This window comes from Canis lupus, chromosome 3 (assembly GCF_003254725.2).
Source record: "Canis lupus dingo isolate Sandy chromosome 3, ASM325472v2, whole genome shotgun sequence".
NCBI lineage: Eukaryota > Metazoa > Chordata > Mammalia > Carnivora > Canidae > Canis > Canis lupus.
In genome coordinates this window covers 43,188,733-43,214,203 of record NC_064245.1, presented here as the reverse complement: position 1 = coordinate 43,214,203, position 25,471 = coordinate 43,188,733, and positions in this window count along the sequence as shown.

Genomic DNA, 25,471 nt, shown 5'->3' with positions numbered 1-25,471 from the left:
GCCTTATATATCATTACTTTCCTAGCTTTGTGCATAATTGTGTATGATCAAATAGTCATAATAACTTCATTTTTGTTTAAGTAAATTCTTTCATGTGTATCATTTCAGTTTTTCTGAGCAAACCGGAACCAATACAAATTTTGAGTCTGAACCTTTTATTAAATGAAGTCCCATGATATCCAGCATAGCAATCACATATGATTCACCTTTAGATTCCTTGAATAGGTATCATGATGACAGACTGGGGACACAGTTCTTAGAGGCCCGTTGTTACTGTGATTAGGTCTGGGCAGGGGTTATTTGGCCTCCATTTTTTTCTATTTTGCCCATGTTTTATTTTGCACAAACCCATTTACATCTTTATATTTATATTTTCTACATTCTGTGTATTAAGAGGGATTGAACTTTGAGAACTGTTGCAAGAGGATAACAAAGGACTGGAGTCAAAACAGCATTCAACAAAATGTAACTGTCTGACATTAGAAAGAGCTAAGATTTTATTCCATTTTTATTTATGTTGTATATTATTTGTCATTTATCTCCATGGTCAGAACATTGAGGACATAAAGCTGCTATGCTACCTGGAATGGGAAATACCCTTGTATTTTCCTAACTCTCTCTAACTGCCCTAAAAATTGACTCTGAAATCCAGGCAGAAGGCCAGATTAGCTGATTTGGGTTCCTCCCTCTCTATTTGTGTGGATCTTTGAGGACTCAGGTCACAGATGAGTAAGGGTAGAAAATCATCTTCTGGGACGAGCTAAAGATTTTTTTCACTTCTCAACTTGAGATTTACAATGGAATATAGGAGTTCTATGAGCTCTCTAAATAATATGTAAAATTTGATATGTAAATGCATATATGATTTTTCTGGGGGAGAAGGTCCATGTTATTTATTAGATTTCCAGAAAAGCTCACAATTCAAGAGTTTTACAGGTATGGCTCTGCTTGAATCTGTATCTAACTACCAAGAGCAGGTGGATCAGTGGAGGGATTATTTATGGAGGGAGCCATCATTTTTTATCCTAAAACCATGTCCTCCCAAAATTATTACTGCCCATTGCTTTAACTATAAATGATTTTAAACATTTCAACCACTGATATTACTAAAATGAGCACGATTCTCACTTGTAACCAAGAAGTATGCAAATAATTTAAACTCAGTAGAGAACTGCAAGTATAAGTACATTACATTAAATAAAACACACCAAGTCAAGTTCATTCTAGATTTGCAGCAAAAAAAAACAGGTAAAACTCGGTAGAATTCTTCTTTTCTTTCTATTCACCTTAGAAGATTTAACTCACCTCCATGGCTTCAACTTCAGTTCAAATGCAAGTGGCTCTAACATCTATCTCCAGGTTCATGAAGATGCTCTACTGATGTCTCTGAGAGTTGAACTTTAGAGATTGGAGGGCTGCATTCACTGAGGAAGTCAATTCACTTGGAACCACAATTAGAAAACAAAATCACTATTGATGTGTGTGAATGCACACACATCAAGAATTAGCAAAAGGTGTCTTCCCTAGGATGTCCAACAGAGTTCTGGCCTACAGTGCATGGATGAGAGAGACGTGTATAGTAGCAATGTCCTCTTTCAACACACAACTGCCTTTCAGCGCCTTACTAGAAGGGAATGCTATGTTCACACTTTGCCTATGAGAAAGTTATTTTTTCTTGCAATGAATTATATAGGTTTGTCCATTGCATTTCCTGGCTTGCTTCTGGCTTATCACTCTGGTACTTGTGAACCACAAAGCATGTCATTTAAAAAACATCAACTGGTAAGGATAAATGTCTCTGAGCCCATGCGCAAAATACTTGATATTAAAAAAAAAAGAAAAGAAATTAAAAAGGATAAGAGCTTTTCAATCAATTTGATAAAAAATTTAAGTTAATTAAAAGAAGCCTCTATTTTTCCCTAGAAGGCGACACTGATCTTTATTATTAATGCATACAAGCGTTTCATAGCTGTGCATAATGATGGCCTGTAACATCAGGAGCAGTTTCATCTGGAGCCTAATTTGTTATAAAATCTTTTCTAGTATTCTTAAAGTGTGGCCTCTGCCACTGCCTCCCTCCTACTTCTGGGCTAGTTCTGAACTCTGAGAGAATGTCTTCCTTTCTGCCTTCACCTGAGAATTAATTTACAAGATTGTTTTTAGCTTTAAAGTAGTTTCCCAACCTTCCAAAAAAAAAAAAATCAGTTATAGGATTTTCACATAGCTTTCTTTTTTTTTTCTTTGTGAACTATAAATAGAAACTATTGTCAGAACATCACACACATGCAATCTTCTTTTCTGTAAAAACAGCTTTAGCAGGGAGAGCAAAGAGAAAGATGATTAAAAGATGTCACATTTTATTTCAAATATTAGAATTAGAGAAGATGAAAATATTCCCATTCATGCCTACATTTACTCATGTGACTAAATATTTATTGGGTGCTTCCTACATACCAGGTACTGTATTTAATACTAGAAGATAAAGATGTTTAAAACAGTTTCTGCAACCAAGAGGATTATGGTATTTATTACCTCATATTTGTTGTCGCAGATATAAGAATAAAGGAAAACTTAGTAACATCCCCTACTTTCAAGGGATTATGATTTCATACAAGTGTACAAGGTAGTCATGCCTGGGTGGCTCAGTTGGTTAAACATCCTACCCTTGGTTTTGGCTCAGATCATGATCTCAGAGTCTTGAGATGAAGTTCCACATGGGGCTGCATGCTAAACTGAGGGTCTACTTGAGATTCTTTCTTTCTCCCTCTCCCTCCCCCCTTTTTCATCCCCCATGCACTCTCTTTTCTCTCTAAAAATAAGTAAATAAGTAAAATCTTTAAAAATAAATAAATAGATAAATATAAAAAGAAACAAAAATTCCCAACGGGAAAAAGGGAGAATGGAAAACACAAAGGAGTTGGTGATTCAATTAGTGGTCATATCCTGCTAAGCAGGCATTGCAAATACTCCTGACCTGGCAGCACAATTTCTTGATTAGGGCCCTGATCTATACTCTATGAGAAACTCTCCTCTCTGTTATGTTCCAGGAGTCCTGGCTTTACCATCTGAGACGTTCTTTTGTTCCCCTAACTTTGGGAACAACACTGAAGAAGATGAAAAAAAGTATTCAATTCTTGGAGTTGCAGAGTTTTGTAACTCTTAAAAATACAAGATGAGCATTGTTTCAGGGATAGAATGAGCACAGGCATTTTTTAATTTGGCGTATCATCTGTTTGGCAATATAATGACCTCAGACTTAGTAGATATTCAGTCTACATGCTTCCAGTTAGGTCCAAGTGCAAGCAAACACTTGAAGCTTTCTTCTACACATAAATCTGGAGCCTCCACTTTCAATTTTGTTTTCTGGCCTCCATGTTTGGCTTATCTCTCTCTCTCTTCATTTTAATTGTGATTCTTTGAAGTCATTTAAACAGCAAGCTTCAGTGACCTTTATTTGGGATAACCTTTAAGCTATATTTTTTGGTGGACAAATCTTAACGATCTATGCTTGAGAAAGATCTGGAACTTTATCACTTGCTGTTTTGTCTATAGAAGCAGTGATGTTCTTCCATCCCAAAGACTCCCCAGCTTTGGATTTCCATTTGGTTTAAATTTAAGGCATTCCTTAATCCCCAGAGCTCAATTTCATTCCATTTTACCTGCACATAGGCTCACTCTTGCTCAAGCTTTCCTTCTTATAGACTTTCCTTGAAGCAGCAAGGAACATCCAAAACACAAAATAATCCTGAGTTATTTCTCTATTTTCTTTGGAGTACAGTCTTGAAAAAAACTAAAGATTTCATTAGCTTCCCAAGCTATAATATATGTTTTTTTTTTCCACCCAACAACAAACAAACCTTTAAGAAAATACTAAACAGGGTTCCCGAGGTTGCTCAGTCTATAAAGCCTCTGCCCTCAGGTCAGAGCCCAGGTGGTGAGCCCAGGGTCCTGGGATCAAGCTCTACATTGGGTATACTCCACAGCGAATGCACTTACTCTCCCTCTGCCTGCTGCTCTCCCAGCTTATGATCTCCCTCTGTCTCTCTCTCTCTCTTGATCTGTCAAACAAACAGATAAATAAATAAACAAATAAAATCTTTAAAAAGTAAAAAGAAAATACTAAACATGCCATGATATATTCAAAGTGCTGAAAGGAAAAAAACTTACAGCCAAGACTACTGCACCCAGCAAGTTTATAATTCACAATTAAAGGGAAGATAAAGAGTTCCCCAGACAAGCAGAAGCCAAAAGTCTATCATCATGAAATCAGTTTAACAGAAGTATTAAAGGGACTTTTCAATGGAAAAGAAAGGCTATAATTAGAAATAAAATGTAACTCTTTGAGGAACCTCCACACAGTTTTCCAGAGTGGCTGCACCAGTTCACATTCCCACCAACAGTGCAAGAGGGTTCCCTTTTCTCTGCATTGTCTCCAACATTTGTGATTTCCTGCCTTGTTAATTTTCCCCATTCTCACTGATGTGAGGTGGTATCTCATTGTGGTTTTGATTTGTATTTCCCTGATGGCAAGTGATGCAGAGCATTTTCTCATGTGCGTGTTGGCCATGTCTATGTCTTCCTCTGTGAGATTTATGTTCATGTCTTTTGCCCATTTCATGATTGGATTGGTAGGAAATATCAGAAAGGGAGACATCACATGAAGACTCCTAACTCTGGGAAATGAACTAGAGGTGGTGGAAGGGGAGGAGGTCGGGGGGTGGGGGTGAATGGGTGACGGGCACTGACAGGGGCACTTGACGGGATGAGCACTGGGTGTTATTCTGTATGTTGGCAAATTGAACACCAATAAAAAATAAATTTATTATTTAAAAAAAGAAATAAAATGTAAAAAATAAAAATTCTCACTGGTAAAGGTAAACATAGAAAGGGTGGTGAATCAACAACTTATAAAGCTAGTTGGAGTTTAAAAGAGAAAATAGTAAAATAAACTATATCTGCCATAATTAGTTAAGCAATACACAAAATAAAAAGATGTAAAATATGTCATCAAGAACAGAAAATGTGGCAGGATAAATGTAAATGTATAATGCTTTCATAAAGTGTTCAAATTTTAATCAACAGCTTAAAACACACTGCTATGTAATAGGATGTTATATATGAACCTCACAGTAACTACATAAAAACTCTGTAACAGCTACAAAAAAAAATTAAGAGAAAGGTATCTAACATAACACTAAAGAGAGTCAACAAATCCCAAGGAAAGATTGCAGAAGAAAGGAATGCAGAACAAGAAAACCCACCAGAAAATAATTAACAAAATGGAAATAAATACATACCTATCAATAATTACTTTAAATGTAAATGGACTAAATGTTCCAATCAAAAGACATAGGGTGGTTGCATGGATAGAAAAAAAAAAGACCCATTTATTTACTACCTTCAAGAGGCTCACTTTAGATCTGACAGTAACCACAGACTGAAAGTGAAGGGATGGGAAAAGATATCCCGCACAAATGCAAATGAAAAGAAAGCTGGAATTGCAATCCTTCTATCAGGTAAAATAGATATTAAAACAAATGCTGTAACGAGGCAATGAAGGGCCTTATATAATGATAAAGAGATAGTCCAACAAGGAGATATAAGACTCGTAAATATGTATGTACCCAACATAGGAGCTCCAAAATATGTAACAAGTACAAAAGGAGAAATTGACAGTAATATCAGAAAAGAGGACTTTAACACCTCACTTACATCAGTGGATAGTTAATCCAGATAGAAAGTTAGAAAGAAAACATTGACCTTGAATAACACATTAGTCTAAATGGACTTGATAGATATATACAGAACATTTGATCCAAAGCGGCAGAATATTCATTCTTCTCAGGTGTACTTGGAACATTCTTCAGAATAGATTAAATGTCAGACCACACAACAAATCTCAAATTTAAGAAGATTGAAATCATAGCAAGTATCTTTTCTGACCACAATATGGACCTAGAAATCAATTACAAGAAGAAAACTGGGAGAAAAAACCCCACAAATGTGTAGTCTAAATAATATGTTGCTAAACAATGAAGGTCTCAGTGAAGAAATCAAAGAGGAAATCAATATATATATTGGGAATATATACTGGGGGTAAGAGGTTCTGATAAATGGGTTCACATAATTATTATGGAAACTAAAATGTGCTATTCAAAATTGGAGACTCAAGGAAAATGGTAGTTTAATTCCAGTTGTGGTCTAAAAGCCTGCAAACCAGGGGAACCAATGATATCCATTCCAGTTCAAGGAAAGGAAAAGACTGATGTCCTGGCACATCCCAAGAGACTAGGGTGGGCTGGGGGTGAGATGGATTTCTCCTCCTTCTTCCTTTGTTTCTATTCAGGCTCTCAACAGATCTAAGGATGCACACTCATTGGAGAGGGCAATCTACGTAACTGAGTTCACCAATTTAAATGCTGCTCTTATCTAGAAGCATCTGCACAAAACCCACCCAGAAATAATCTTCGGCCTGGGCACTCTATGGGTACAGTGGAATGACACATAAAATTAATGATCGCAAGAACTATTCCCTTTTTCCCAAGTGGTAACTCCTGCCCATTATCTGTATCTTTTATTAACTTCCCAATACCTTTAGGAAGTTGCTTTTATATTTTGTCGCGTTTATGCTTGTTCTCTCTTAGAGGTTTGGTCCAACAGGATCTGGTTTCTATTACTAGGAGCAATTCCTACCTACTCAACTCCATTTCTTGCATATAAGTCGATGGCTGCCTTGCATTCAAGGCTGCATAATCTGGCTTTAAACTTTGGCTTCCATTTCACCTTCATATAGATTACCTTCCCTTCCAGACACATTGCATCTTATTTATTAAACAGGAGGCTTTGAGCTCTTCCCATGTATCAGGCAGCTGGAGACAAACCCACTATTATTCTGCCTTCAAGATGACGTGAACAGCATAGAAGTCTTACAAATGTGCTTGGTCACTACTGCTTGGAATCTTTGCTGATGCTTGGTTACATCCAATGTATTTTATTTCCTGTAAATATTCTCTTTTATCCTTTTACTTATCAAATACTGCCCATCGCCAAATTCTGGGGATCTGTTTTCTCTTCTTGAATGAATTAAAGAAACATTGTCAGGTATTCAATGCACTGTCTTCACATTACAGTGGTCACTCCACTGTTGGTGTATGGTTATGCTCAGTAAATGAATTAATGCTATTACCTTCTTCAGTATATGATTTGTAATTCATCACAATGTTAAGCATAGAAGAGTTTTTGCTAATGGCACAAAGGGTTATGTTAAAGGCCATAGGTTTTTTATTGAAAAATGAAAACAAGGTTTTATAATAACTTTCAAATCATTGTGGTATTTTTATGCTTGAAAATAATTTACCTGCATACTTTTCATACTAATCTGAATCATAGGCATATTAAGAAGAAAAATCATCAGAATTCCATATTGATGTTTCACTGCTAATTACCCTTAGTCATTATAATATCTGAAATGCTTTTGTAGTAACTTTTATTTTCTTTCAACCCAGGAGTAAATCAAGAGAATCTGAAGGTCATAGGAACACGTTCTCTTTATTTTGCCTATTTGCATTTATCAATTTATCTTTCCTCCCATCTTCCAGCCAAGAGTGGCCTTAGCGGTTAGGGGTGCAATGGGAGCTATTCACATCAAATAGACTGGTTCAAGTCCAACAGAGGTCCAGAGAATAGTTTTTTTGATACTTGAAACCATAAATCTTTACTTAGAATTTATTGCATATGCATTAGTGCCTTTCTCTTTAAAAAAAGAGAGAAACACATATGTGCATGTTCAGATAAAAGCTAGATCATTGTTATCCATCCTATGGGAATCTATCTCTTGAACCACAAATCAAAATGCTGACAAAAGTTTCCGTGCCACTACTGAGTGTAAAAGGATATATGTGAAGTATAGGTTACATAATGAAATGCCAGAATTTCAGAATAATATGGTGACTAATATAGCTGAGTAATAACTGGAATCAGAACTGCCCTGAAAAACCCAAAGCCCTTCATAGGTTTTCATTTTAATGCAGAAATGATGACCTCTATCATGTGTGCTATCAAGATTCTGAGTTTCTCAATAGAAAGTCTGTATCTTATTTTGGATCCATCATTGTACATTGTGCAGTCCTGAGAGCACACAGGCAGGGCTGACATTTAGCAGTGCACTCCAGTATGGCCAAAATAATGGTTTAGCTACCATCTGTTCTGACTGTCAGTGTCCGTACCATATCAGTTGCTAAATATGTTTATAATATACTCTCTCTCTCCTTACAAAGATGTTTTATTTTAAAGCACTGATTTTCCCTAGAGGGAGTGGAAAACACTGTGGAAGGGACATAAGACCACATATTTTTCATACCAACTTATTATGTTTCTTCTACATTTTGTCAGGAGATGTGTATATGCATATATATTATTAGTGTGTGTGTATGCTGCAAAAGCATATGCCTGTGCATCCATAACATGCACATATACATATAGATTTACATACACATATATCACTTCCCTAGAAAACATAGAGGAAACACTATGAGTCAGTGCACAAAAATATATGGTCTTACCTCCCTTCCACAGTGTATTCCATTTCTTCTAGGAAAAATCCACAGTTTGAAATAAAACACTCACATTTGGTTTTATAAATATGTGCACCAATAACAAAAGCATAATACTAGAAGCCCATCTCACTTGAAGACATGGTTCTACACAACTTAAATTCTCTATGTCAACTTGCACAATTGTGACCTGGCTGAGGGAGGTTACAATTCATTTATCCAGGATGCTTGATTGCATCCTGAGATATGGATGGGACACATGGTGGGTTAAGAGCAGTGAAGAGGAAGAGGAAATAGAACTAAGTGTGAATGTGGACACCATAATAGTAACAATCAGAGAGGAGAGGAAGGCAAGAAGATAAGTAGGCATTAGCTTTAGAACCAGACAGAGTGAAGGGTGAGTCTCAGTTCATCATGGGGTACCTAGGTAGCTCAGTCAGCTGGGTGTCTGCCTTTGGGCTCAGGTCACAATCCTTGGGTCCTAGGATGGAGTCTGGTGTTGGGAGTCACAACACTCAGCAGGGAGTCACTCTCTCCCTCTGATGTTCTCCCTTGCTCATGCTATCACTCACTCTCTCTCTCAAATGAATACATCTAAAAAGAATTTTTTTTTAATTGAAGTTCGATTTGCCAACATATAGTATAACACCCAGTGCTCATCCCATCAAGTGCCTTCCTCAGGGCCCATCATCTGGTTACCCCATTCCCCCACCCACCTCCCCTTCCACCACTCCTTGTTGGTTTCCCAGAATTAGGAGTCTCTCATGGTTTGTCTCCTTCTCTAATTTTTCCCACTGAGTTCCCCTCCTTTTCTCTATAATCCCTTTCACTATTTTTTATATTCCCTGTATGAGTGAAGCCATATGATGATTGTCTTTCTCCAATTGACTTACTTCACTCAGCATAATACTCTCCAGTTCCATCCACATCGAAGCAAATGGTGGGTATTCATCCTTTCTGATGGTTGAATAATATTACATTGTACATATATATCACATCTTCTTTATCCATTCATCTGTCGAAGGACATCAAGGCCCCTTCCACAGTTTGGCTATTGTGGACATTGCTGCTATGAACATTGGGGTGCAGGGGTCCTGGCGTTTCACTGCATCTGTGTCTTTGGGGTAAATACCAAGTAGTGTAATTGCTGGGTTAGAGGGTAGCTCTATTCTTAACTCTTTGAGGAACCTCCACACAGTTTTCCAGAGTGACTGCACCAGTTCACATTCCCACCAACCGTGCAAAAGGGTTCCCCTTTCTCCACATCCTCTCCAACATTTGATGTTTCCTGCCTTGTTAATTTTCCCCATTCTCACTGGTGTGAGGTGGTATCTCATTGTGATTTTGATTTGTATTTCCCTGATGACAAGTGATGCGGAGCATTTTCTCATGTGCTTGTTGGCCATGTGTATGTCTTCTTTGGTGAAATTTCTGTTCATGTCTCACCACTGTTATTCAACATAGTACTAGAAGTCCTAGCTTCAGCAATAAGACAATAAAAAGAAATAAAAGGCACTCAAATTGGTAAAGAAGTCAAACTCTCCCTCTTCACAGATGACATGATACTGTATATAGAAAACCCAAAAGACTCGACCCCGAGGTTGCTAGAACTCATACAGCAGTTCAGCAATGTGGCAGGATACAAAGTCAATGCCCAAAAATCAATGGCCATTTCTATACACTAACAATGGGACTGAAGAAAGAGAAGTTAAGGAATCGATTCCCATTCACAATTGCACCAAAAAGCATAAGATACCTAGGAATACACCTAACCAAAGAGGTAAAGGATCTATACTCTACAGAAAGAAAGAAAGAAATTCTGAAAGAAATTGAGGAAGACACAAAGGAAAAACATTCCATGCTCATGAATTGGTAGAATTAGTATTGTGAAAATGTCTATGCTACCCAGGGCAATTTACACATTCAATGCAATCCCTATCAAAATACCATGGACTTTCTTCACACAGTTGGAACAAATAATCTTAAGATTTGTGTGGAATCAGAAAAGACCCCAAATAGCCAGGAGAATATTGAAAGATAAAACCAATGCCAAGGGCATCATAATGCTGGATTTCAAGCTGTATTAAAAAGTCTTTATAACAAACAAACACAAATCTTCCTGTGGCCAATCTCTCCTCCATCTTCCTACTCTTATGGGAGAGGTGTACCTTCTCTTACTGCGGGCCACTCTTCCCAAATGGGCTCCACTTACCTCCTGTCCTCAACTATGTCCTCAGGAATCTTTTCTGGAAATGTTGGTGTGATTCTTTATCCTTTGATACTGACCATGGTTCTAAATGACATTGATAAGGTGATGATACCCATATTTTGATCTTCTGCTATCTAGATAGGCTCTAGACTAGACTTTTATCAAATATTTGACTTAATACCTCAGTTTGGATGCTTAAAAGACAGCTCAAACTTTTTTTTAAAAAAGATTTTATGTATTTATTTTAGAGAGAGAGCACAAGTGGAGTGAGGAGCAAAGTGAGAAGCAGGGTCCCAGCTGAGCAGGGAGCCTGATGCAGGGCTTGATCTAGGGACTCTAGGATCATGACCTGAGTGAAAGACAGACACCCAACCAACTGAGCCACCCAGGAGCCCCGACAGCTCAAACTTAATATAACCAAATACTCTATTTTCTTTTCATTCATTCTTTTTTTTTTAGATTTATTTTTTTTAAGAGTGAATGTGGGGGTTGGAAGAGGGAAGGGCAGAGAGAGAGGGAGACAAAATCTCAAACAGACTCTGTGCTGAGTGCAGAGCCCACAGGGGACTCTATCTCAGGACCATGAGATCACAATCTGAGCCAAAACCAAAAGTCAGAAGCTTAACTGACTGAGCCCCCCAGGCACCCACTTGATTTCTTTTCTTAATTTTTATACTCCGTCTGTTTTTTCCGTATTTATAGAGTTTTTGCCCAGGCAAATACTCAGGATCATTTGTGATCCTGATTTCTCTCATAGCCACATGTTTAAAAAGTAGGGTGGTTATGTTAACTAACTAGAATTTAAATAAAAATTTGAAAAAAGAAAAAAAATTAAAAGCAGGGTGGTTATCATACCCCAAGCACATTTAGTTTTTGTCTGTTTGTTTTATTTTGTTTTTAATCTACATTGACAAGTTGGAGGCTAAAGCAGGTTTTGCTGGAAAAAGAAGGAAATGTGATTTTCACAAAAATATTGTGAAACAATACCCAATATTATTTAAAATTTTGACCTATATAAACCATGCAGCAATACATGAAAATTTTTTTAAAGATTTCCTATTTATTTATTCATGATACACAGAGAGAGAGAGAGTCAGAGACACAAGCAGAGGGAGAAGCAGGCTCCATGCAGGAAGCCTGATGTAGGACTGGATCCTGAGTCTCTGGGATCATGCCATGAGCTGAAGGCAGATGATCAACCACTAAGCCACCCAGGCATCCAAAGTGAAAAGAAAAACTATGATTGCCTGTATATTATGACATAATACATCAAATAGTAAAAGAACATGATTCTTATAGTCCTCCTTCTCCATGAGAATTAACCCTATTCTTAATTGGTTTTTTATCATTCCTGGGCATTCCTCTGAACTTTTATTACAAATTAATAGATTAATTAGCAACGTAAAGAGATTTTTGTGTGGTGTAAAATTCTTTATAAATGATTGTTTATATACACTCTTGGGTGAGTTGCTTTTTTCTTTTTCAGTATTTTATTTTTGAGATGCAATCATTTTACTACTTGCGACTCTAATTCATTTCCATGGATAAGAGGATTCTTTTTTTTTTTAATTTTGTTTTTAATTTTTATTTATTTATGATAGTCACAGAGAGAGAAAGAGAGAGAGGCAGAGACATAGGCAGAGGGAGAAGCAGGCTCCATGCACCGGGAGCCCGATGTGGGATTCGATCCCGGGTCTCCAGGATGGCGCCCTGGGCCAAAGGCAGGCGCCAAACGGCTGCGCCACCCAGGGATCCTGGATAAGAGGATTCTATTCTGTGAACATACCACCGCTCTTTCCCATTCTTCTGCCAATGGGTGTGTTACTATTTTTCAGTTTGTGATTTCCTAAGCAATTCTGCTCTGAACATTCTTTTTCATGCCTTCTAGTATATATGTGCAAGAGTTTCTCCATGATATATACTAAGGAATGCAATTGCTAGGTGATAAAAATATAGGCATCTTTAACTTAACTGAATATTATTTTTTTAAGATTTTATTTATTTATTCATGAGAGACACACACAGAGAGAGAGAGAGAGAGAGAGAACAGGGAGCCTGATGTGGGACTCAATCCCGGGTCTCCAGGATCATGCCCTGGGCTGAAGGCAAGCACTAAGCCACTGAGCCACCCAGGCTGCCCTTAACTGGATATTATTAAATCATTTTTTCAAATCGGTTAAGTCAATAATATCACTATGAATTGCCAAGAATGCCTTTGTTTACAACCTTGCCAACACTTGGATTTGTCAAACTTCTTAATGTCCTCCAACCCAATAGGAATAAAAATATATGTCATTAAATATTTATTTTATTTTACTGTATTAATACGATTGAGACTATTTGATATATTTATTGCCTATTCATATTTCCTCCTCTATAAATTACTTGTTCAAATCTTCTGTCCAATTTTATATAATTTATTTTTGTTTTCTTCCTTAGAATACTATTTTTTCCCAAAGATTATTCAAAAAGAAAATAGTTGAAAAGGCACCTCTTCCATGAATAAAAAAGAATATATGTGAACTTGGTCTTGGCTACCAGCTACTTTTTATTCTCCTAAAAGATAAAAACAAAAGGAGTCAGATAAAGTTTATCAGTGGAACATAATAGCTCTTGGAATCTCATTAAATTGCAAGTAGGGAATTGAGAACACTTTCTTTCCTGGCAGTAATTGTACTGAAGGGGTTGCCTTGATCATGGTGGTCTTCTAGTCTGGAAAGGAATCTGATATAACAGTGGAGAGTGCCTTGGATATGCCCTGGGAATACACTGTGAAGGGCCTGGGTCCAACCTCTACTTACTTTGACTTATCTCACTCTCACTGATTAAAGAATGAGAGTGCCGTCCAGACCCTACTGGCTCTTCCAAGCAGATGTGTGCAGGTGGCCTGCAATCTTAAGTGCTCCTCTGTAAATAAAATTTATTAGAGGATTAAGCGATCACTTGTCAGTCTTGAAAGTAGTAGATTGGACCTCTGAGTCTGACCATTCAAAGATCTGAGGGATGTCCCTGGCATGTCCTTGTCCATGAAAGCTTTCTTTTCTAGATCTGTCTGTGCCTCTCTACCTCTAGAGACTTCAGAGCATTTTTTTTTATACAAAATACACAGCCCATAAGCAATGTAATGTATTAGATTATATAGGGTGTAATAAAGCATTCATGTTTTTCTCCCTTAACAGATAGAAAACAGATGTGTTTCTGAAGCAGCTCAGAAAGTGAATGTGTAAGGAAGGAAGAATCATATTTTGTAGCTAAGAAAATGAAAGAACTGTATTTCAGACTCGGGTCATGTTGTGTGTATGGGCTCACCTCCACACCTGGGTGAGGTCATTTGTCAATTCAAAAAGGGGGAGAAGTGAGTGATCCATTTGAGCATATCCATGCCTGATATTTGTGGTCACATTGAGATGTCTATACAAATTAATGACAATAATAATGAGGGGAAAAAAACCTTCAATAAATTGAAGTTTCATCATATTAAGTGCAGTTGAGATGACTGAGTCCTCTTCTGTAGATTTTATAGATCACATTACAGTGAGAGGTTGAATTAACTTATTTGAATCTCAGTTCCCAGTAACATGGGGATGTTGCCATAATGTTTGAGCCCAAGTACTTGTCTTAGAGCTAAATATTATATATATTATTTATATATAATTTTATAACACCATTTTAACAATGGAAAATTACTAATACCCAGGGTATTTTTCTGCCTTTCTCATACTTATACAGCTTATAAATGAAGTCAGATTCAACCTAGACCCTAATCCAGTGTTATTTCTGTTAACATATTTTGCATTTCCTCTTGGTATAGTGAAGTTTGATGGTCAAATGAAAGTGTTTTGAAAAACTAAGTCTGTAGTCTGTTAAATGACTTATGGTATTAATTCTCAGAAAGAGGGGGAAGGAGTGGGAGAGAGAGAGAAGAGAGGTATTCTGATTCAGCCTCTGTCAATCATTTAAAAATAAAATTGCACAGCAAATCATTATGTTGTGTGCTCAGGGTGCAGGGCACAGTCTCCTTGCCACTATTGACATTTTGAGTTGGATAAATCTTTCTTGGGACTTTCCCAATGCATTGCATGATGATAAGCAACATCCCTGGCCTTTACCCACTAGATGCCGGTAACAAGCATCCCACTCCCAGATTCTAGTTATGACAACCAAAAATGTCTCCAGAAATTGCAAAATGTTCCCCACTCCAACTTTCAGTTGGAAACCACTGGTATAGAGATATGGAGCATGGGACTTGTTTTCATCATATGTTCTGCATATATGCAGGATAAGATAGAGGGGTAATGTTTAGTCTCATAGTAAGTTGCTATATGTGTGTAGTAAATGCAAAACCTGGGCAGGTTAGTATTGATTACATCACGGAGGGTTTTGCATGAAGTGCCAAAAGTTTTGTTCATGTTTTTGCTGTTAGATTTTTATCCCATCTGTTTGAATAACAACAAAGACGTCTATGACAGGAGATACGCTAAATTTTAGGGATCAGGAAACCTTGACGTTTCCTTGACTACAGAGTCTGTCATAAGAAGCCAGTCTTTGATGACACTGCATTTCCAATTTTATCATAAATTAACAAATAAACACCATAGATACATGTTCTATTAAAATTCAAAGTATAAGAAGTGTGTTATTTGAAAAACGCTGACTTTGATTCTCTCATTTTATCTGAAATGTTTTTCTTTGATCTTGCTATTTCATTGGTTATCCATCTTTTGCTTTATGATGTAATTTTTTGTTGTTGATTGGTGTATAAACATTTGTGCTCCTCCTTTAACAAGTACCCTGATTATATCTATCTACCTCTTTCTCCCCAGTAATCAGTTTTCTCTTCCCTTCTCTTTTTTATTTTTTGTTTCTCTCAGGCCTGTCATCTTTGTCTATGGCTGTGCCAGTGACATATCTATTCTACTTCTCACTCCTTAGAATATGCTTTTTCATTCCTATAACAATATTTTGTCCAAATTTTTTGAGACATTCTGAGACATGTCGGAGGAAGAAAGATTAGAAATTGATGAGACTAGTGAAAAACTCAAATTCATCTTCCTTCTTTGATTCAAATCCTTCGAATCTGGGAGACCATGGACAAAGAGGAGAAGCTAAAGAAGGAGCAGGTGAGGAGGTTGTTTGTGCTCATGCTAAATCTGAGTCCACACCATGATTTCTGAATGGAACTCCCAGCACAGTTAAATGGATTTAGAGCATAAGCAAGAATATTGAGATTAAGTTAGTGCAAGGTAAGAAGGAACAGAGGATAGCAGAGGGTGGTTGTAATAGCCATTCCATAGAAACAGAATATATAACAAGATTTACAATAAGACATTGGCTCACAAACACTACACATAATTTAAGGGTGAAAAAAAATCATGGGATGCCTGGATGGCTCAGTCAATTAGGTGTCCAACTCTTGATTTCAACTCAGGTCATGATCTCAGGTTCCTGAGGTCAAGCCCCGCATCTGGCTCTGTGCTATATATGGAGCCTGCTTGAGATTCCCCCCGCCCCCCCCCCCGCCTCTCCCCTGCCCTTAAAAAAAATCACATATTGCTGAATGCTAAAATTCCTGCCACAAGGACTGAGATTTAAAAGTATCCATACATATGTCAACAAAAGGTTAGACCCTCACTAATTATAGTATTCTATGCATTTTCTTGGATTTAACCTCCAAATCCCAAAATAATATCCCTGTTTTAAGTTCCTACCTCTAAATAGCCCACCTATACTAAACTAGGAGTTAAATTAATGATGATAGCAATACAAATATTTCAGGAAGAGTTGCAAATGCACATATTTACAAACCAAAAGATCTTACGTTTTAGAATAGTCAAAGTAATTATTCTATTGATTGAGAGAAAAAAACACAAATGCTAAAATAAATCATGAGAGTTAAGTACACAAATGGGAAATCTTGTAATTATTCTGTTTACCAGATTTTTAAGTGATAAACAGTAGAAATCCAGAGCCCAGATTAAACACATCATCAACAAAACCCAAGCATATTATAATTTAATGAATTCCAGTTATAATTAAATAAGTCATTTTGACTCTCTGTGAGAGCTGAAAGCATAGGTGCTCTAGAAAGGCCTGCTATAGAGCACTACTGATGGTGTCAGCACGCTAAGCACAAAGCCAGAGGAAGAAATCACTCATTACTTGAGCTCCTGGGAAGGCTCTGGTAGTCATCCTAGCTGAACCCACTGAGCTTTCTGAGCATTTACCTTGTATCAGGATTTTATGCATTAATGCATTTATATAATATCTATATCATCACAACAACTCCAGAAATTAGCTAACGTCATTGCCACCTTCTTGCAGATGAGGAAGCTAAAACCCAAAGTATTAAGTATAAATGAAGCCTTCAAAGTATTCAGTTAAGAACTTACATAGCAGGGATGCCTGGGCGGTTCAGTTAGTTAGGTGTCTGCCTGTGACTTAGGTCCAGGATCCCAGGACCTAGCATCAAGCCCCACATCAGGCACGTTGCTCATTGGGGAGCCTGCTTGTGCTTCTTCCTCTGGCCCCCCATCCCACTTGGCTTGTGCTCTCTCTTTTGCACACACACATTCTCTCTGTCAGATAAATAAAATCTTTAAAAAAATTACAAAGCAAGGACTCAAATAAAGATACCTGTCTCCAAAGCTCAATGTCTTCACTTCTTTATATGACCTCTACAGAAAGGAAAGGAGCTCTGCTCTGCTGGTCCCACCTCAGCACAAGAAACTGGAACCTTTATATTTTAATCACATATACTGGCAATAATCTCTATGTCTTCAACATTTTGGAAATCCTCAACACGACATTCCTCACTAGAATTTTTATTATCTAAGAGGAGATGCCAATAAAGGGTCAGAAAAAGGAATTGCCAGGGAGGAAAGTAGAGAGATAAGAAGAAATCTCAAGGTGATTTTAGCTCAGTGTATATATTTTGGGATCTTACTATTTCTCAGGTGCTGTGGTCCATGATACATGTACCTTTTCAGCAAACACAGCAGCCTAATTGAATCAATCTTATGGAACCCGTTAGTAATGAATCACTGAAAGTCATGAGCAGTTCAGGGTCTTGTTCAAAGAGCCAGAATGAGAACACACTTGAGCCAGTTCAAAAACCAAACCCTCTGAATCCAAGATTGTAACATTTTTCTGTCTAACCAGAAAGTTTGGGTCAGAACAGAAATAAAACATAAAAAGAACTTACAGTATAGCTACAGACCTGACAATAAATTTAAATACTATAAAGACCACTCAGACTAAAGAGTTGAAAATGAGTCACTTGGTTTTCCTCTTATCACACTATGGGTGCCACTGCCTCCTTTCTCTATGGGTCCCCAAAGTAGATGTTGGTCATTCTGGGAAAGACCTAAGCTCTCTTTGAGGGTGGGGTTTTGGTGTGCAAACATTCTGTAGTGCCTCCAGGGCTTTTTATTTTAGATTAATGGTACCATCGAACATTACCTAGACACTGGACTCATTTGCTCAGAGGGCTCCTTAGTTCTAAAGTATACAGACATCTTTGCAGGCTATGCATGGTGGTGTTGAGAATCAGCTGTCTCTGAGAGGGACTTGTGGTTCTATACAGTTATTGGTAATCCTCATAGGTGCAAGTTTTGAACCACATGAAAAGTTTAACTTTTAATTAAAATACGCTATCGTGGCAATGTCCATCAGAAGACTCTGGAATGAAGCTTATCTTATAGTGGCCTGGAGCAGGGAACAATAGACTGGGTGTAGTGTGAGTAACATTTCTGGTTGCCCAGGATTAGTAGAGTTCCCAGGACATGCTAAAATAGGGAAATTCCTGGGAAAAAGAAAGACTAACATAATGAAAGGCAAGGGCCAAGGGTTGAATGTGCTTGCCTTGTCAGTGCAGAAAGCATGTCTGAAGAGTGAATAATTCTACAGTCAAATAGTGACATGGTTCTGCAAGTTGACTAAATAATATGGTCAAAGATTCCCCCTCTTATATTACCATTTGCAGAAATCTCATTTTTAATATACACTTTTTTCCAGTTTTATTGAGGTATAATTGATAATTATTTAAGCTAAAGATGTACAACATAGTGATTTGGTATATGGTTATATTGCAGTAAGATTAGTTAACAGCCATTATCTCACACAGTTATAATTGTCTTTCCTTGTGATGAGAACTTTTAAGATCTCTCTTAACAACCTTCAAATATACCATACAGTAGTGTTAACTATAGTCATCATGTTGTACGTTGCATCTCCAGAACTTAATTATCTTATTCTAGAAATTTGTACCTTTTGATTACCTTCACCTAATTCCCCACCCTCAGATAACCACAGAACTGATTTCTATTTCAATGAGTTTGATGTTGTTGTTTTTTAAGATACCACATATAAATGAGATCATATAGCCATTGTCTTTTTCTGTCTGAGTTGGCATAATACCCTCAAGAGGTCCATCCATGTTGCCACAAATGGCAGCATTTCTTTATTTTTATGGTAGGAAAGTATTATAGATATTGATATATTTTATTCATCATGTATATATACCATAATTTCTTTATGTGTTAATCCACTGATGGACTCAGGTTATTCCCATTTCTTGACTATGTAAATAATGCTGCAGTGAAGGTGGGGATGCAGATATCTCTTCAATATGATTTTATTTCTTTCAGATATATACCGAGGTGTAATTGCTGGATCATATGATAGCTCTATTTTTAATATTTTGGGGGAACCTCCAAACTGTTTTCCACTGTGGCTTTACCAATTTACATTCCCACCAGTGGTGCAAGAAGGCTCCCTATTTTCCACATGCACACCAGCATTTGTTATTTCTTGGCTTTTTGATGATAGTAAATACACACCTTTTCATTCATCCTTTCCAATGCATTGGCAAAATTTTTATTATCCCAGAGTGTAAGATAAACAACAACAATAACAAACACTAAGAACAAACTCAAATGGCCACTTAAAAATTAATGTTGAGAAGGGTTTTAAGAACCATCTGGCCTTTTTTAAAGATTTTATTTATTTATTTGAGAGAGAGAGAGAGAGAGAGAGAGAGAGAGAAATAGTGCCTGCAAGTGGGGAGAGGGGCAGAGGGAGAAGGATAGGCAGAGAATTTTAAGCAAACTCCACAGAGTGAGTCACTGACATTGAGCTCAATCTAACAACACTGAGAACATGACCTGAGCTGAAACCAAGAGTTGAACACATAACCAACTGAGCCACTAGGGTTCCCCTTGGATGCATCTGGTCTTTCCACATTCATTGACTAGATAAGAAACTGAGTCCCAGGAAGCAGAAAATAATTGCCCCAAACCATCCTTCTGAGCCTGGTTTTATTAGGTGCAATAGTGAGATCTGATCTTATTAGAGGAAGTCCCCTTCTTGGATAATTTATCATTTTGCCAAACATTGAAGATGCACTTGGACCACAATTCAAGTTGCTTTCGTGTAACAGGATCCTGTTTTGTTTGCCTAAGTTGGCAAAGTTGCTGTGTGAGGACCCGGGAATCTCTGCAGCTTCAGTGGGGGGCCTGCTGTCAGAGGGAGGGTGGCAGCAGGAGCCACTGGTTGCTAGCTTGTGAAAATGCCTTCAGGTGGTCACCGCATCTGAAACACAGCCCTCAGAGAGCTGACATCTCCTGGAAGGACTGCCAAAATATTACCATACAAATATGGAATTTTGAGCCTTTATTAAATAGTTTACAGTTTCTGCATTAGCAAATGTTGCACACTGCTGTGAAGATCCCCACCATGTCTTGAAAGAGATACAGGAAGATCAGCCAAAGAAGAAAATGTTTTGGAGAAATCCCATTCTAGTGGAGAATCCTATCCTGTTACCACTCTCCCAACTGGGAAACCAAGCTGGAAAAAGCCAGCAGTTGCCTTTATCTGTGTGAGCATCTTGGGGAGTGTGTGTGCGTGCATGCGTGCATGTGTGTGTGTGTGTGTGTGTGAGAAAGAGAGAGAGAGAGAGAGAGAGAGAGAGAGAGAGAGAGAAATCAACACCCAACACAATGATATTTTTTAAAATATTAATTTCCTTGATTTAAGAAGGAAAATCTAAGTGGAATTAGCTTGTCAATGTGAAAGCATTACTGGTTATAATTTATTTCAGAATGTTGAAAGTATTGGGGGCAGGGAAGCACCCTGGGCCGATAATTTGCAATATTCTGTACCCAGTTAATGACCTTTTACATATGGACTTGAGCAGACTCCGTGGGTACAATATATTTCTAGTGTCCCAGTGGGTCGGGCCTAATTGATATCATTAGAGCCCCAGTCCTCTCGCACGTGGCCTTGGAAATGTCGGTGTTACTAAGAAAGCTGCTTTTGATTTATTTTGCTTTTCTTCTTCATTCTTTACCTCTTTTCTTTCTTCCTTTCTCAAGTTCTGCTCAAAGGCCAAACTTGTGAAGGTCAAAAACCCACAATCCAACTGCAAGGTTGGAACATTCTGGCTTGCAAATCTGTTTCTAAAGTCAGGACTTCTAACGAGACGCCGTTGGCATGTCTAACAGGGAGTGAAGGAGACTTTTTTTTTTTTTTTAAGGGGGCAGACTATGTGTAAAACACACTAAAACATTCCATTCACTTCTCAGATGTCTCTTGTTCCCTTGGAAGGAAAGTATCTTCTTGCTCCAGCTGCTGCAAAAAACTTGAGGTCTCTAAATGATCTTATAAAACTTTTCTCTGTTCAGGTTCAATTTCTGTGTCCCCTTAGCTCCGAAACAAGTTTTCATCCTCAGCCTGCAGCTTACAATGGAATTTTTATAGTAATTGACTCTTGTAAAAAGTCTTTAGGTTTGACTTCTTTTTATTTAAGCTAAAACAAGCCAATAAACATGTTCAAATTGATTGTGGGAAATAAGCTTTTGTGTTTTAGATTATTTTCAAATCTCTCCTTCTGTCAACAAAAGAGATTCTGAAAGGCATTAGCTAACGTTCACGAATTTTAGTTGATTCTGGGAGTTACCAGTGTTCAGGTGTGTCATTGAACAATACAGATTCAATTGTTTGGTGTATTCATTTCTACCAACTGAATTGCATTAAAAAATATTAAATGTGTCATTCTTTGATGTTCATTTAGAATGAAAGTGTGAAAAGAATACCAATCATGGGATTCTATCTATCCTTAAGATTTTTTTAAAATAAATGTTGTAAGCTCTTGTGTTGATAAGGTACAGGATGGATTACAGAACATCTTCACAAGCTTTTTTTAAACTGATGTTCACAACCATAGAAAGTAACAGGGAAATTCCTGTATTTCAGAGGTTGAAATAGATAGGCAAAATAGTTTGCTTGTATCCATATAGTTAAGAGAGAACATAGACTGGTGGTACCCATTCTCTATAATTTCTAGTTCACGGCTTTGTCCATGACCAATTAGCAGCCTATTTGGGGAAGGTGTACTGAACTCAGAATACGGTTTGCAAAGCTTTGAAAATTTGTATTGCCAGGTCAGTGTCCTCTGCCCGATTTTGTATCACTTCATGTTCTGCTAAGTCAAACTTACTATGCCAAATTCTATTTTCTTGTTCATTGGTTTCTTTATTTTTTCCTCAGCCTTCTCTGACAGTCTTCTGTCTGCGTGGAATATTCTTAGTATATTGCTATTTGTGCTATGGGGAGACATAAGGTTACATTCTCCGATTAGTAAACAATGTTCTTTACTGTAGGACTTCCCTGGATTAATATGCTAAGTGTGCCAAGCTCCAAGATATAGACTGATTCCAGAGTGCTGGCCTAATTTGAATCCCCTCCACCGGGAGGTGGGTAAGTGATTTGCCCAAGGTCGTGGAGCCTAATAGCAAACCCATTATCTGGGCTTCCTAGGTCTTAGCCCCAAGTCCATGCCATCATGTCATTCCAACTGTCTGCTTTCTGCAGCGGACATTCATCTGTGCACTTTGTCCAAAATACTGTACAACTGTTTGGGAAGAAGGAAGTCACAGAAAGAAGCTGGCATTGCAAAGGAATGGAGATTGTGTGAAGAAATGCAATTGCTCCCCAGCGCCCATATCCAGTGGGTAACTGCATATGAGAGCTTCTAAAGCAGAAAAGGCTTAAGCATATATCTTAAGCCAGATGAGTAGCAATGACCAGCTCTAATTTTACAAATAGATTGGTCCATATAAAACACTGCAATCTATATTATTAAAATAAAAATAGAAAAGCACACACACACATACTGCTTGAGCCACTTTTACAGAACATTTTTCTTTAATGACACACATTTTAAAGAACATCAGTAACTTCAGTCTTTACAGATTGATAGAGCCTGACACTTAGTGAATTTCTGGGAGACAAAATAAGTGGAAGAATAATCTGACACAGGGAGAGATCACAGACAAGAGAAACTTCATTTTTGAACTTGGCATTCCCTAATACTTCTGAGTTCCTTGGCTTCACACATAGTCCATACTATGCTTTAATGCAAATTAGAAAAAAAAAAAAACAAAAACAAAAACCCTGCATCTTCCTGGGCAGAAACAACCCCAAAGCTAAGGCACCTCTTCTTCCAGGAAAGCCCAGCCCTCTTCAGGACTGACAGTTTGGGGAGCAGTACTCAGGCTGGATTCCAAACCCCATCTGTCCCTTAGCTGGATGTCCTAGGGCAGTGAACTCCCTGAACAACTGGACTGGAGCACTCACTGCAGAGCACTCACTGCATCCACTCATCCTCTGTTCTCTTCTGCTTCCCTCAAAATATGATGTGTCATGCTTGGTCAGGGAACACAGTGCCATTAGGGACCATTACCACCTAATACATTTTTATAGGCAAGGAGTGTTCTTCTATAGACTCCCCCCTTGGGTACAGATCATATAACCACAAATTTCCCAGAGAGCTTTCAGTTTCTTTGTTATTATGCTACATCACCTCTCCACCCCATCGATTCTGCTCTCTGGAATTCTCTTCCTTATTCATCAGGCTTCCCTCCACCCTACCTCTCTTTTGGCATATGCACTCTGACCTTCACAACCCCACACATATGTATAGTACAAAGAGCTCCTCAGCCATGATCAACAATAAATAAATCCCAGAGGCAGCATTGAATTACAGAAGTTTTATTTCCACCATCATTCTCCCCCTTGCCTTTACCGGCTTCTCTCAAAGTGAAAAGAACCTTGATGTTGTTGGGAAACCAGATGAATGGGTTTGGTCCGCAGAGATCTAATGCTTGTGCTGTTTCTTTGGGAAATCTGAGGGCCAGAGGGCAAAGTAGCCTCTCTTTTAGGTCAGGGAGGGGCCTATGAGTTACTTGCTTTAAAAGGTATTGTTGAGAATTAATCAAAATGAAACACAGGTTTTCCTTCTCGGGGGAGAGCCAAGAGCCTGAAGTGAGGTCAACCTGAGAGACTGAATTTTGGTTTGGTTACAAACTGCCCAGGAACCTGGGCGGGACGGTTCACCCTGCAGCTCAGAGTCCAATTCTGCAAAATGGGAAGGACAGCGCCGCCTGCTGGCCGTGCTGCAGGGAGAAATGGAGGCTGTAGGGTCCTTTCCCTGCTCTCCCTTAAAGTCTCTAGGTCTTCTCTGTTCTTCCTGCCTGTCCTTCTTTCTCCATTGTCCCTGTCTTTTTTGCTCTTCTTTCTCTTCCTCTTCTCCCACCTTCCCAAAGGAGGGTGGTATATTTTATTTTTTTTTTCTCTACCTTGTTCTTTAGAGGATTTTCTACTGTAGGATGATGTCACAGACCTTCCCTCCTGTGAATAGAACCATTTTGATCAAGACAAAGCCACCATGGGAGCCTAGGAAAGGTCACCTGGAGCCACCGTGTGTAGAACTAGCCCCGCAAAGAAACCGCCCTTCGTGAAGAACTTTTGAATTGAAAAGAATGTTTCTATTCACCACAACATCTTTCCAACTTAACAAGGGGAAGTTAAAAGACTTGCTCCTGAACTCAAGGAGCATCAAACTTTACATATTTTGCTTCACCATAACCCTAGAACAGTGAACTATTCCCAGAAAAAGGCTTTCATGGCCATTTCAAGAGAAACACCCCGCAACTGATTAAGGACCTGACCCAGCTGTAAAGCAAGGGACAGACTTTTGGGGGTGATTTTTCCCCCCTGAGGTTATTGTTCCTGGGTCAGTAAGAAGACATTGTGTTTAATAACGTTATACTGATTAAATAAAAGTAGCCCTCTACTCCAGTCTCTTTCCAGAAACATTTGGGACCAACTCAAACCCGTCAGGTGAATGAATTCAGTATTTCTTTACAGCATTAAAAAGAAAAATCAATCTTTGCAATTAAAAATTTCTCTGTATTTCTATATCTGTATTTACCCATATGGATGGGTAGATAGATGATAGATATAGATACCCATATGGATAGATAGATAGATGATAGATATATAGATAGGTAGATGATAGATATGGATAGATAGAGAGGTAGATAAATAGATAATAGATAGATGATTGATAGATAGATAGATAGATAGATAGATAGATAGATAGATAGATGATAAAATCTCTCTGGGTATCTAGACTTCTCTATAGGTCTCTGAGACAAATAAGACTAAGTTAAGGTTGAGTTGGGAAGAAATATTTATCATTTCCACTTTTTCCTCTCCTATTTTCTTTTCTCTTTCCATCCTTCACATCTCCTCCTTCTCAGCCTCACCAGATCCCCTGAATTGTGGTAACCACTTCTGACAAAGCCCCAGCAAAGCACAAAGGTCTTTCCAAGAACCTATCTCTTTCTATGAATTCATATGTCAATTCAGT